This window comes from Dasypus novemcinctus, chromosome 10, assembly GCF_030445035.2.
Source record: "Dasypus novemcinctus isolate mDasNov1 chromosome 10, mDasNov1.1.hap2, whole genome shotgun sequence".
NCBI lineage: Eukaryota > Metazoa > Chordata > Mammalia > Cingulata > Dasypodidae > Dasypus > Dasypus novemcinctus.
In genome coordinates, this window is record NC_080682.1 from 109,870,241 (window position 1) to 109,884,377 (window position 14,137).

The window sequence follows — 14,137 nt, forward strand, 5'->3', positions numbered from 1 at the left end:
TCCTGCTTCAGCCCTGGACTGGAATGCAGAATAAGAGTCTGTCCTGTTGAGAGAGAGCAGGACCTGTCTCCCTTGGTAAGGTGGCCTAGTCCCAAAATAGAGCTTGATTGCTAAAGGAAAAGGTGAGGAATGCAGGAAAAGAAAAGGATTCATTTCTTACGCCGTACCACGTGGGGACCACACGGCGCTGTGGCAGCCATTCAACAAACCTGGGAGAGCTGTGTGTGTGCGGTGACAGACACCTGCCGTGGTGGCACTTACAGTCTAACGTGGGTCTATCAAATGAAGGCGCCCGTTCCATTTGGTCTGAGTGCCGTGGAGGCAGGTATTGAGTGCCGTAGGAGACTGGGGCAGGGAAGACTTCCTGAAGACGAGCTGTGTCAAGAACTGGAGGATGAGAGCAATCGGAAAGGAAGAGGATGTGACAGCAGCTAGCAAGAAGTGTCTGTCACGAAGGCCTTGAAAGTCAGGTTAAGAATTTGAATTTGGAAAGCTGTTGAAATGATGGGGAATGGCTTAAAGGAGACTAGCATGGATGTAGGGGTCCCATGTAAGATTAGGGCGAGAATGCAGCAGTGCACACGAGAGTGTGGAGAGTGGCGTGGAGACAGAGGCTCATACATCAGAGAGAAACGGAAGCAGATCTGAGGTGAGGGTCATAAGGTGAGCCGGGGTAGGGTGAGCGGATGGTCTCCATGAGGCATCGCGGTGGAGAGCTCGAGGAGGAAGAAATGTGCGTCTGGAGCTCAGATGAGTGATCGGGGCTGAAGACGGCCAAGTGGGGCCCGTGGGCGTACGTGCTAAATGACCTGTGAGAGCGGATGAGACTAGGGATGAGAAGCTGGCCTCAGCTCAATCCTGGAAACCAAACCACGTAGGGATTAGGAGGAAGAGGTGAAGGACGGGGAGCTCCGCCCAGGCAGAACCAGCAGTCACTTGGTAAGGAGGCTGGGGTGAGGGCCTCGGGATCGGGGGGCTGGGGACAGTTGTGGCTGTTGGCAGAGCTGGCTACGCGGCCCCTCCCCAGCATGGGGGAGCAGTCATCCCGACAGGGTGCTGGTATCCCCTTACGGCCAAAGACCCGAGTGGGCATCCTGGGGCTGCTCGGGACAGCTGCATGGTTACGGCCACGTCACTGAGCTTTGAATCGTGGATTTCGTATCTGTGAAATGCAGGTCGTCTTGAGGGCTTAATGCCTGGGGTGGCGTGTGACTAAGTAGCATGGCTTTCCCGTCGGCCTGGGTCTGCCGGGTGCTCGCGCCTCTGCCCACCCCCTCGCTCCAGACCAGCTTGCTTCCCCTTCCTGGCCAGTAGGTGCCCGCCTGTGTCCACAGAGCCTGTTTGTCTTGAGGGTGGAGAAGGAATGGGTTTATCCCACCCATTTTTTTTTTTTTTTTCAGGAAAAGGTGTGACAGAACAGGCGCTGGGCCAGGAGTTGGATTTACAAGAGATTTTGACCCTCGCCCGCTGCTCTCCGGCCTTGAGGAAAAACCACTTCAACTTTCTGGTCTGCGCGGACCCCGCCTGGCAATGGGGTGATGGCTCAAGGCCACAGATGAGTCAGAGCATGTGTCCAGATGTGTCCCTCCATCTCCCCACCCAGGCTCCCCCAGCTCCTGCAGAACCTTCCTAGAGAGGTCACAACAGTGTGCTTAGAATTTTTATCTATACTCAACATATTTTGTTCAGCATATGACCTTGCCCAGGGGCACCTCCTTCTTTATCTACATCTTCCTGTGAACCTTGGAGCCTACTTTGCACGGCTCTCCACACTTTACAGTTATTTATTACCTTCTCTCTCAAGAGATATCTCTTTGAACACCAGAACTGCATCTGACTTATCTCTGTGTCCCAACCACTCATGGTGGCAATGGGTTGAAGCCATTTATCATTTGCAAAATTCAGGATACTTAAATGCCATTTTTATGTTTAGAAAGTACTCATGTATGAACACTTCATGTGCAACTTCTCTAAAGAGTTTTGAGCATATACTATGTCAAAAGAATATGTCCCCTGCCCATATGATGCTCTCAATCTAGCAAGGAAAAGTGATAATTGCAAAGCAGCATTAAAATGTCTTGGTAGGGATAGGTGTATATTGCTGGAAGAGTACAAAGCCATTGGTGGAGGGGTCAAAAAAAATCTCCTAAAGAGTTGACATTTGACATTGCACAGCATGGATAAACTTGAAGACATCATGATGGGCGAAATAAGCCAGACACAAAAGGACAAATATTACATGATCTCACTTATATGAAATAACTAGAATATATAGAGCAAAAGAGTACAGGCTACCAGGAGTAGGGGTGAGGGTGGGGAATGGGGCATTAATGCTTATTGGGTGTGGAGTTTCAGGTTGGGGTTATGGGAAAGTTTTGGTAATGGATGATGGCAACAGTAGCACAATATTTTGAAAGTAACCAATATATTACCATATACTTGAAAGTAGTTAAAATGGGAAATTTTATGATACATATATATTTGTTACCACACACATGAATGCCAAAAAAAAAAAAATAATAATAATATAGAGATTTGAGCTTAGCCTTCAAGGATAAACGTAGCCACTGCTGGTTAAGGAAACTTGTAGCTCCTGCCTTCCCTCCCCCTCTTCACCCACCCCCAAGGACTGGCGTCACAGATTGGCCAGGTTTAAAGCTACTGAGCTAAACCAAAGTCTACTGGGTGGGACTCCACTACATGAACCTTTGTTAAAGGTTGGCTCCAGTCTACTTCCTCTCTCACGGACGTGCAAGGTAAGCTGGGGCTTGGGCTTCTTCCCTTGCGATGGCGACACCTTTTCTCCAAGCCCCCACCTCCCCTCTCCTTACAGCCCCAACCTAGAACCAGAGGGAGGCCAGAGGAAAGGAACAGGACAAGAATTGCCCACTGTGCCAACCCTGTGCAGCCCCTGGGCTAAGGCTCCAGGTTTGTCTGCATGTCACACCTGTGCATCCAGCCCCCCGGGAAGACCTGGGTGGCAGGGGGCTGGTGGATGAGCCTGGAACTGTGTCCCAGCCATCTATCTGTGGGCACCAAAGTCCCTCCTGAGGAAAGAAGGGGGAGAGTTCTAGGCAGAGCAGACAGCAGTGCAAAGGCAAGGGGCCTATCAGTGGAGAGTGGTGCATGAGGCAGAGGATCAGGAAGGAACTTGATTTACACCGCCCTGCACACTCCTGGGTGAGCCCAGGGCAAGCGCCGATGTTCTCAGCCTCTTCCTGTGTGCCGGGCCTGGTTGAAAAGGCCTTCCCTGGATTAACTCACATGCTCCTCTGAGGCACAGAGAGAGACAACTTGGCAAAGGTCCCCAAGCGAGGGCCCTGAGGCTGCAGAGGGCTGCGGAATTAGTAAGGGCAGGTCTGTCCTCTAGCGCCAATTCTGCCGCTTGGCAGCTGTGGCATCAAGAAGGACTTACCAGGGAGTTTGCAGGAGGAGCTGGTCCCTGAGTGAGTCATGGGAGATGAGAGATCAAGGCCAGCAGAGGCTGCAAGAGCTTAAGGTGGGGGGTTCCAGGAAACCTGGAAGTGGTTGAAGAAAAGGGCGGAATCCAAAGAAACAGACACACAGAGGATGGCCAAAGTTCACAGCAGGTGAAGGCCCAGGCCGGGCACACACTGCAGCGTTCCAGAGCAAATCGGCAAGACTGCGCCTCCCTGACTCACAGCAAAAGCTGTCCGCGCGGAACCGCCAGAGCTTCCCATGTACGAGGTCCTGGGTTCAATCCCTGGGCCCTCCTTAAAATACGGATGTGAAAAGCTGTCCAAGACCCAGGGTTCTGGGTTAGGTTTATCAAAGGAGATGTAAGTTTCATCGAATCAAGAATTACATTACTGTTCCATTGAGGCAGAAGTTGTTTTTCTTTCTAGAAAGTATTTAAGGGGGATGATTTCAGGTGGTGGTTGTTTTTTTAACTAGCATTTGCATGACATTTTAGCATTCACAAAACTGTTTTCTTGCTCCTTATTTCATTGAAAGATGAATGTTTCTCAATGAATGAAAGTTTCTCAATTTTTCAGGTGAGGGAATGGAAATTCAAGAAGTTAACTAATTTCATATTCACACAGCTAATGAAAGGAAGAGCTGGGCTCAAGTCATTCCAAATTCTATTATCATGCACTTTTTATTCTTTCACTCATTAAAAAAAACACATTTATTGCATGCTCTAAATGTGTCAAGTACAAGACTCAGCACTGAGTATAGAGTGATGATAAAATAAAACTATGCTGAGTTCCTCTTACTGCCCCTTTTTCTCAGTGCATTAAACACTGCCACAGGAATAAGAGGCATAGAAACCTACACCTGGTATTTCTAATGGGTGCTCAGTAATTATACTGGCAGTTTAGCAAGGTTTATTTGTAGTTAACACTGCCATTATTTCCCTGGACACCTGACCGCTTTGTGCCCATTCTGATGCTCGGCATTGTGTATGGACCCCAGTACACAAGCAACAGAACACAATTCAATCCAATTCAGTGTGCAAATTAGTCACCCCGAAGATTTTTCTTGAGCACATACTGTGGGTGAAGCATTCATTCAACAAATATTTACTGACACTGTATTAGTCTGCCAAAGGGGTGCCAACGCAAAGTACCAGAAATCTGCTGACTTTTATAAAGGGTATTTCTTTCTGGTAAAGAGTCCCAAGGCCAAATCGAAGTCGGCTGTTGTGGATTCTGGTGCGTTGCCAAGAGGTGAAGCAAGACGGCTGCTGGGCTCTGAGAGGCCTCTCCTTCCCTCCTGGCTTTGTCTTCCTCTTGAGCTCCGCCCAGCCTGGAGGCGTCATACTTACGTGATCCTTCAGTCCTCGCATGGCATAAGGCTTGTTTCTTTCCAGGCGTTCTAGATCAATCTCAGCTGTTCTTCCCTTTAAGCGAGGCAAAATGCCTCCTCTCTCCCTGGGGCCTCAGCTGTTTGTACCTTCTTCTGTCTGTCACATGGCTGGATCAAAAATGACAGAGCTCTCTCTTCCTGTGTGTCTTCCTGCAGCAGTGTCCATTTACATCAGACCCAGCAAGGGGGCGGAGGGAGCTCAGCCGATTCATGCCCACTGACTAATCGAATCAAAAGCCTTAGGCATCTAATCAAAGGCCCCTCAGCTGAATTTAATGCAGTCAAAGGGTATCACACCCAGAGGAACCGATTAACTCACAAACATAACCTTTCTTTTTGGGATTCATAAAATAATCTCAAACTGCCATAGACCCTTATGACAATCAATAGCTAATATTTACTCAACATTTATTATGTTCCAAGTACAACGCTAAATTCTATAGACATATCATCATGTGACCTCATGATTACTCTTAAGAGTAGGTATTAGAGAGCTTAAATAAATATGCTCATCATCATGCAAGTGGAAAGTGGTGGAGGCGGAATTTGAAGCCAGACGATCAGCATGTACCACCACTACATTTCCTTCCTTCCCAATGCCAGACCTTGAGCAGGGGCTTGGGGATACAATGGTGAATCACACAGATGTGATTCTGCCTTCAAAACACTTGCAGACTAGTAAGGAAGATAAACTTTAAACAAATAATGCTCTGGGAATGTCTGACAGGGAACTGGTCTCCTTTGGGCTTCATTAAAGCTTCCCCCCAAGGATATACCTTGTCACATGGCCCTGGAGGAGAAAGAGGTGTTAAGAAGGCAAAGGAAAGAGGGGAAGGTCAATTCAGGCCAGAGAACAGCAGGTGGCAAGATCTCAAGGTAGGAAGAGGTTTGGTGTCTGAGATCATAGTGCGAAGCTCAGGAAAAGGGCAGGCGGAATGTCATACGAATCCTCTAGCTATGAGAGAAGAGGGATCGGCTGAGAGCAAGAAAGGGTTTGGGAAGACCAGTAGACAGGCTGTTTCATCTAAGCATGAGATGCTAGCTTAGATTAGCCTGCTGGTCGTGGGACTCGAAGTAGAGAGATTGATGAAATATTTAGGAGGTAGAATTGGCCAGGCCTGGGTGGAGGGGGATGAGGAAGAGAAGTGAACTAATCAAGGTTCTGGGCTTGAACGACGTGGTGGATAGTGACACACTGGAGAAACTCTGGGGAGAAGATGAAGGCTCAGGTTGTACCCATTGTGGCTGTGGGCAGCCACCTGGAATGGTTAAGTAACAGGCAGCTGATTGGACATATGGCTTTGGGGGTCATAACAGTGCAGTAGGTCGTTCTTGACAAAGGTGAAAAGAGTACCTGGGACAGAGCCACAGCCCTCCCACTAAGAACGGCTGACAGAGATGTCGCCAAGATGGCAGAGTGACGCCCCAGGATTCTGGCTTCCCAAAGAATCTTTCAAACAACTAGAGAAACCTGACAGAACAATCTTTCTTAGGGCTCCAAAAATCACGTCAGGGGTGAAGTAATTGGGTGAGTGTCAAATAAAGATGAAAGGCAACTTGAAAATGGTAGAAAAACCTCATGGTCCTGTTACCGTCCCTCCCGCCATGGCCTCACCAGCTCGATGTGGGGCCAGCCTATGCTCTCAGTTCGAATTCCCGGCCCCAGTTCGGAAGGGAGCAGAGTAATCCTGTGCACACACTGGGGTGCACGTATGTCTGTATCTGTCTGGTGACAGCCTAAAGGAGTGAACCAGGACGCTCAGCTCTGGTTACCTGTCCCAGAGCCCGCCCTGCATGCAGAAGCAGCTTGCAGACAGCTCAATAAGTATAAGAAACAATAGAATCACAGCAACCTGGGACAAAGTATTACTGGCATTAGGTGATAAGATAAAGCACCTGGAAATGGGGACTTGGAAGAAAGATTATTTCATAGGAAGAAGGGGCATTCAGATTCATGGCAACAGGAGAATGCCTAAGGTCATTAGCACATGCCCAGGACAAGACACAGGCTCAGAAAAGACCAGAGAGGACCCTACGCTTTTGCCTTGGGCTGCTCTTCAGGTTCAATGTTAGGAGGACTAACCTCTGAAGGACAGCAGCAGCCAACCTAGAGCCAATCAGCAAGACTGTGGAAGGATATTTTTGTACTGTGTTTTTGTCAGCATTCAAGGATATCTCTGTCATATCACTAGCTGAATATAAACTTAAAGAAGAAACATATCAGTGACTAAATTCCAGAGTTAATGACTTAAAATATTAAAATGTACAGTTTGCAACAAAAGATTACAAGGCATACAAAAAAACAAGAAAGGATGGCCCGTCCAAAGGACCAAGATAAAACATCAGAAACCACCAATGAAGAAGATCAGACTTTGGACATACCAGACAATGACTTTTAAAAAAGGTCTTAAATATGCTCAGAGTTAAAGGAAAACACAAAGAACGAAAGGATATCAGGAGAAGCAATTTATGACTACAATAAATCTACTGACAAAGAAATAAAAATTATAAAAAGGAATCAAACAGAAATACTGGAGCTGAAGATCACAAACAGGTGATCTTTTATTTTAAAATTCCCTAGAGAGGTTCAACAGCAGCTTGAAGCTAGCAGAAGAAAGAATCAGTGAACTTGGAGATATGATGATTGAAATTGTTCTGTTTAAGGAACAAAAAGAAAAGAAAAGAAAAAGAATGAAGAAAAGTGAACCAAGCCTAAAAGAATGTAAGGGAACGAATGTGGCTCAAGCAGTTGGGCACCCACCTCCGTGGGTGGTCCTGGGTTCAGTTCCTGGTGCCTCCTAAAGAAGATAAGTAGACATCAGACAAAAACAATGACCAGACAACAAGCAAAACCAAGGAACAGACAATGAGCAAACAACAAGTAGACAATGAGCAAAAACAAATGAGCAGAGAACAGATGTGACTCAAGCAATTGAACACCTGCCTCCCACATGGGACGTCCCAGGTTTGGTTCCTGGTGCTTCCTAAAGAAAAACAATGAGCAAAGGCAACAAGCAAACAGCAAGCAGAAACAAGCAAAACAGGTGGACCTATCTGGGGTGGAGAATAAATTTTAAAAAAAATAAGCCTATGGGACACCATTAAGTATACCAATATATGCATTATTGGAGTGCCAGGATGAAAAGGAAGATAGAGGCAGAGAGAATATTTTTTAAAAATAATGGCTGAAAACTTCCCAAATTTAATGAAAATGAGTACAGTGGTACCTCAGTACTTGTTGTTAATTTGGTTCTGGGAGGCACGATGAGTACTAAAAACAACGAGTTCTAAACAAATTTTTCCCATAAGGAATAATGTAAATAAATTTAATGTGTTCCCAAATGAAAGACAATGCACATTTTTAAGGAAATATGTAAAAAAGATAGGGTTGCATATCATTACTTTATGAGAACTAAACCTAAAAATTAATAAATACTTAGATCAAATAAAATAAAAACTTTACTTCACCTGTACTGAGAAGAGTCATGGCCTAATGGGGTGGTGGGAGGAGAGTGGTGAGGAGGAGAGGTCACATGGAGTGTGGCTGGGAAGGGGAGTCCCCCTCCAATAGAACATCGGGCACTTGCCCGTCAGGTATTCAGTTAAAAACCTTGTGGGGAATAAAACCTCAGCCTCTACATAGTCTTGAAGTTCACTGACGAATTCATCAGCAGCCTTTTTATTAGCACGGGCTGCTCACCATGCTTTCACAACCCTATAAATGCCAGGCCTCTTTTTAAAATCATCAAACCAGCCGAGGCTGGCCCTAAAAACTTCAACACCCTCATCACTCGGTTCCAGTTATTTTTCAAAAGCTCCGCCTGCAGCACCGTCATTTTTTCACATATCACGGCTTCTGATGCACTGTTGCCCGCTAACTGCTTCTCGTTTACCCAAATTAATAACAGCTTTTCAACTTTCTCGAGTGTTTGGGGACTGGCTTTGTTACTGCTTTAACGCCTTTCACAACATGAGCCTTTTTTGTCGCTTCTTTATTCTTAACGGTGGAGACCATTGTTCTAGGCGCACCATATCCCCTAGCGTGATGTGAACACCACTCACATGTTTGCCTATTATTTCTTCCTTTTGCTCAATGGTGGCATGAAGTAATTTTCTTTTCTGTTCAGCACTATCACTGCTTATAGGACCCATGATGGGGGAAAAATGCAAAAATACACAAAATGACCACAGAAGTCAGGATAAGAGTGCAATGGGATGTGCACAAGGCAAGAGCTACCACGTGGGTTAAACTCTCCATTCAAAAGGCAGAGAGTGGCAGAATGGATAGAAAATCATGACCCAACTATTATTTTGCTGTTTACGAGAGATTCACCTTAAATTTAAAGATACAAGTAGGTTGAAATTGAAAGGATGGAAAAATATTCCATGCAAACAGTAACTAAAAGAGACTTGGTGTGACTATACAAATATCAGAGAAAACACACTTTAAAAAATGGTAAGAAGGGCACTATATATTGATAAAAGGTGTCAATTCATCAGGAGAATAAAATAATTTTATGTATGCACCTAACACCAAAGCCCCAAAATATTAGAAACAAATACTGGCAGATTTGAAGGGAGAAACAGATAGTTCTACATTAATAATAGGAGGCCAATGCACCACTCTGCATGGTGGATAAAACAACTAGAGAGAAGAACAGGGAAATAGAGGGCTTGAAAAACTATAAACCAACCCACTAATATACATAGAACACATACCCAACACATAAAATATACATTCTTCCGTAATACCCATGGATCATTTTCTTTAAATGATTGAAATCATATGAAGGATCTTCCCCAACAACAATAACAGAGAACTGGAAAATTTACAAATATGTGGAAAGTTAACAATACCCCCTTTTTTGACTTAGCAGGAATTCACTGGCTCACAGTTTCAGAGGCCAGAGGCCTGCTTCACCCCGGGTCAGCAGTGTCCTGGCTGCCCAGCAATCCTTGGGCTCCTCTCCTTTCTCTTCCACGTTCCTCTAACTTCCTGCTTCCCGTTCCTCCCTGTGGCTTTCTCTATTTTTTTTTAAATTAGAGAAGTTGTAGGTTTACAGAAATATTGTAAAAGTTATGGCATTCCAATATCCCCGTTGTTGACACTTTACATTGGTGTGGTTCCTTTGTTACAATCAATGCAAGAATATTAAACTGTACCACTAAATATAGTCCATAATTTACATTAGGTATACTTTTTCCCATATACCACTATTATTAATACCTTGTATTAGTGTGGCACATTTGCTATAATTCATGAAAGAATATTTTTGTACTTGTACAATAAACTATAGTCCATTGTTTATAATAGGTTCACTGTGTTACACAGTCCTATGTTTTTAATTTTTATTCTAGTAACATATATTTGATGTAAAATTTCTTCTTTTAATCACATTCACTTATATAACTTAGTGCTGTTAAACTCACAGTCATGTGCTACCCTCACTATTATCCATATCCAAAACTCTACGATCAACCTAAATAGAAATCCTATACAAATTAAGCATAAATAGGGTTACCAGCCCCCTATAACCAATATTCTAGATTCTAACGCAATGACTTTGCTTATTCAAATTATTTCATACCGGTGAGAGCATGCAGTAGTTGCCCTTTAATGTCTGGCTTATTTCACTCGGGGTAGTGTCTTCGGGGTTCATCCACGTTGTCGCACGTATCAGAACTTCATTCCTTTATACTGCTGAACATGTTCCACTGTATGTATATGTCACATTTTATTTATCCTTTCTTTGGCTGATGGACACTTGGGTTGCTTACATGTTTTAGCAATTGTGAATAATGCCGCTGTGAACATCAAAGGGCAAATATCTGCCTGAGTCCCTGCTTTTGATTCTCTTGGGTATATACCTAGTAGAGGAAATGCCAGATCATATGGTAGTTCTATGCTTAGCTTCCTGAGGAACTGCCAAAAAGTCTACAGCAGCAGCTGCACCATTTTACATTCCCACCAGCAAAGAATGAGTGTTCCTATTTCTCCACAGCCTCTGCAATACTTGAAATTTTCTAGCCCGCCTCCCTCCCTCCCTCCCTCCCTCCCTTATTGAGGGATATGGTATACCTTATTGAGGTATGTCATTCATACATGAACATGCATAAACAATAAGTTTATAGCAAAGATTGTGAATTTACAAAATAAACATACATAACATCACACAGGGGTCTCATACATTACCCCTCCACCAACTCTTTGCATTGTTGTGAAACATTTGTTACAAACTATGCAAGAGATCATCAAAATATTACTACCGACTATAGTCCTTATCTTACATTTGGTGTATTTTCCCCCCCAACTCATATTATTATTTTGTTAAATATATTTTTGTTACAGATATTGTGAACTTGCAAAACAATCATATAGATGTGTAGATTTCCCATACAACTCCACACCCTGGTGGAACATTTGTTACAGATTAGGAGACAATATCATCAGACTGTTACCACCAATCATGGTCCATAGTGTACATTTAGCACACTTTTTCCATACACCTCCATTATCAACACAGTACAGCTTTGGGACTGATGCAAGAATATTATAGTATTGCTGTTTACCACAGTCTATAGGTCACACCAACTGTAGTTTTCCCATGCTTCTCCATATTCCCATTGCCCTGCAATAGTGATGTACATCTGCTCTAGCTAACAGAAGGACTCTCTTGCATTTGTACCCTTAACCACCATTCTCAACTGCCTCTGGGTTCACTGTGTTATTCAGTCCCTAGGTTGTTTTTTTTTCTAAGATTTATTTTTTATTTATTTCTCTCCCCTTCCCCGCCCCACCAATTATCTGCTCTCTGTGTCTCTGTGTGTTCTTCTGTGTCCACTTGTATTGTCAGGTGGCACTGGGAAACTGTCTCTTTTTTGTTGTGTCATCTTGCTGTGTCAGCTCTCTGTGTGTGCAGTGCCACTACTGGGTGGGCTGCACTTTTTTCATGTGGGGCAGCTCTCCTTGTGGTGTGTACTCCTCGCACTTGGGGCTCCCCTATGCAGGGGACACCCCTGTGTGGCACAGCACTCCTGTGCATGGCAGCACTGTGCATGGGCCAGCTCACCACATGGGCCAGGAAGACCTGGGTATCAAAACCTGGACCTCCTATATGGTAGGCGGATGCTCTATCAGTTGAGCCACATCCACTTTCCATCCAATGTCTTTTTAATATCCTTAATCTCTTTAGCCATCTTATTGAATTTATTAAGATTTGTTTGAACATCTAAGATTAGTTGTCTCAACTCCTTTATGTCATCTGCTGGCTTATCTTGTTCCTTTAATTGGGCCTTCCCTTCCAGTTTCTTGGTATGGATTGTAATTTTATGTTGGCATTTCTGTATCTGGCTGGCTAGATGTATTTATTCTGGGTGAAGTTTCTCCCTTTAGTTTAGGGATTTCTTATCTTTCTCTCTTGCTGGTTGTGTAGTAGGAGCCAAGGATTAGTTGGTGCTGTAAGCTATGGAGGCTGCAGCTACCCACCTTGCTCCAGGAAGTGATAAAGCTTCTCCCACCTTTCTCCTTTGTCAGGGGTTGGGACAGAGCTGCAGCTGTGTATAATAATCCAAGTTGGGCAAAACAAGACTCTGTACTCACCTAGAGAGATTGATGAAGGTTCACACTCCTTCCTCCCCTTCCTTAGGCAGGGATGAAGCTATAGATTTGGTCAGCAATCTATGCTGTCTGGGTCCAAAATGACCACAATGACTCACGTAAACTGATGTAGCACCAGACCCTCTCCCTACTGGGGGGAATGAACCCTCTGGAGTGCCCAAAACTATAATCTCTGTGGGCCAAATACACCTGCAGTTGCTCTGAGAGGCTGAGGGAGTACTGTCCCTTCTGCCCTTTAGAGGTGGGAACAGAACCACAAATGCTCAACAGTTCAGTCCCTGTAGGCTGAAAGTACCCACTGTTGCCCAGAGAGGCTGAGGAAGCACCAGCCTCTTCCTATTCTGTTGGATAGTGTGGGTGGTTCTATGGGTGCTCAACAGTTCAGTCCCTTTAGGCCAAGAATATCTGCCATTGCCTGGTGAGGCTGAGGAAACACCAGCCCCCTTCTATCTTCTTACGGCATGGGGTTGGATCCATAGGCACCTGACAGTTCCGTCCCTGTTGGCTGACAGTACCCACCATTGTCCAGAGAGGCTGTGGAGACACCAGAACCCTCCTATCCTGTTGGGGGTGGGGGTGGACTCATAGGCTTCCAATAGCCCAGTCCATGCAGGCCGAAGGTCTCCTGTTACCCAAAAAGGCTGTGGAAGACCAGCCCCCTTCCTTCCTTTTGGGGGGTGAGGGTAGGTCCACAAGTACCCACCAGACCAGACTGTGTGGGCCAAAGCACCTGCAGTTACCCAGAGAGGCTGGGCAAACACAGTCGGTCACTTGTCCTGTTGGGGATGGAGGTGGAGCCACAGGTGCCCAACAGTCAGGCTTGTGCAGCCCCAAACAGCCTGAAATTGCCCTGAGAGGTTGAGGGAACACCAGCCCCCTCCTATCCTGTGAGGGGACAGAGGTGGAGATGGGCTCAAAGACACTCAACAAACCTGTTTGTGTGGGCTGAAAACTCCTGCCATTGCCCGGAGAGGCCGAGGTTATGGAGATCCTGGTGCAGGTCCACCAGCTACCTCTGTGCTGGAGGTGGGGCTGGAGCCTAGGCTAGGGCTGCACTCTGATCTTGGTGGAAAGAAGCCCGTCCCTAACTTCACTGGATTTCAGTCAGCCTGGCTTCCTCTCATGCAGGGGGACAGGATCAAGATGGCCACTACCAGACTCTTTCCTGCTTGGACATGCTCAGACCCCAGCTGTCTCTAAGATTATACTTTAGCCAACCAAGTCCAGAGATCAGTAGCTGAGGTTAGTGGACAACAGTCTCTTCCTCCCCTGTTTATGGGAACTGGAGCTTCCAACTCTGCCACAGAATAGCTCCTGAGGTGGCTTGTGTCCCTAAAGTAGGATGGGCACCAGCCTCTGCAGCATGGCTTGTAGCTTCCCGGAGAGGTGGTGCAGGTCCCCCCAGCTTCCTCCCTGCTGGAGGTGGGACTGGGGTTTAGGCTAGACCTGTGATCCAACCTGGGTGGAAAGAATCCGGTCCTTACAAGCACTGTGATTTTCAGTCAGCGCCGCTTCCCCTCATGCCTGAGGCAGAGTCAGAATGGCGGCCACCGGCTTTCCTCTGACTTGGACAAGCTCAGAGTTTAGTTGTTCCTAGGATTCTGCTTCAGCCCGCTGAATCCACTTATCAGTAGCTGAAGTTGGTGCCACACCGTGTCTTCCTCCCGTTTTTATTGGGGGAAATGGAAC

General features: G+C 45.7%; 1 protein-coding gene across 1 annotated transcript in view; it reads left to right on the forward strand.

Moving 5' to 3' along the window:
- Positions 1 to 16: 16 nt before the first annotated feature.
- Positions 17 to 14,137, forward strand: part of B3GNT6 (UDP-GlcNAc:betaGal beta-1,3-N-acetylglucosaminyltransferase 6) — an 89,077-nt gene continuing 74,956 nt past the window's right edge. Inside the window, exons 1-2 of the mRNA XM_058306019.1 lie at positions 17 to 939; positions 1,401 to 2,756. The gene's annotated coding sequence lies outside the window, so the exon portion shown is untranslated. The remainder of the gene's footprint in view (positions 940 to 1,400; positions 2,757 to 14,137) is intronic.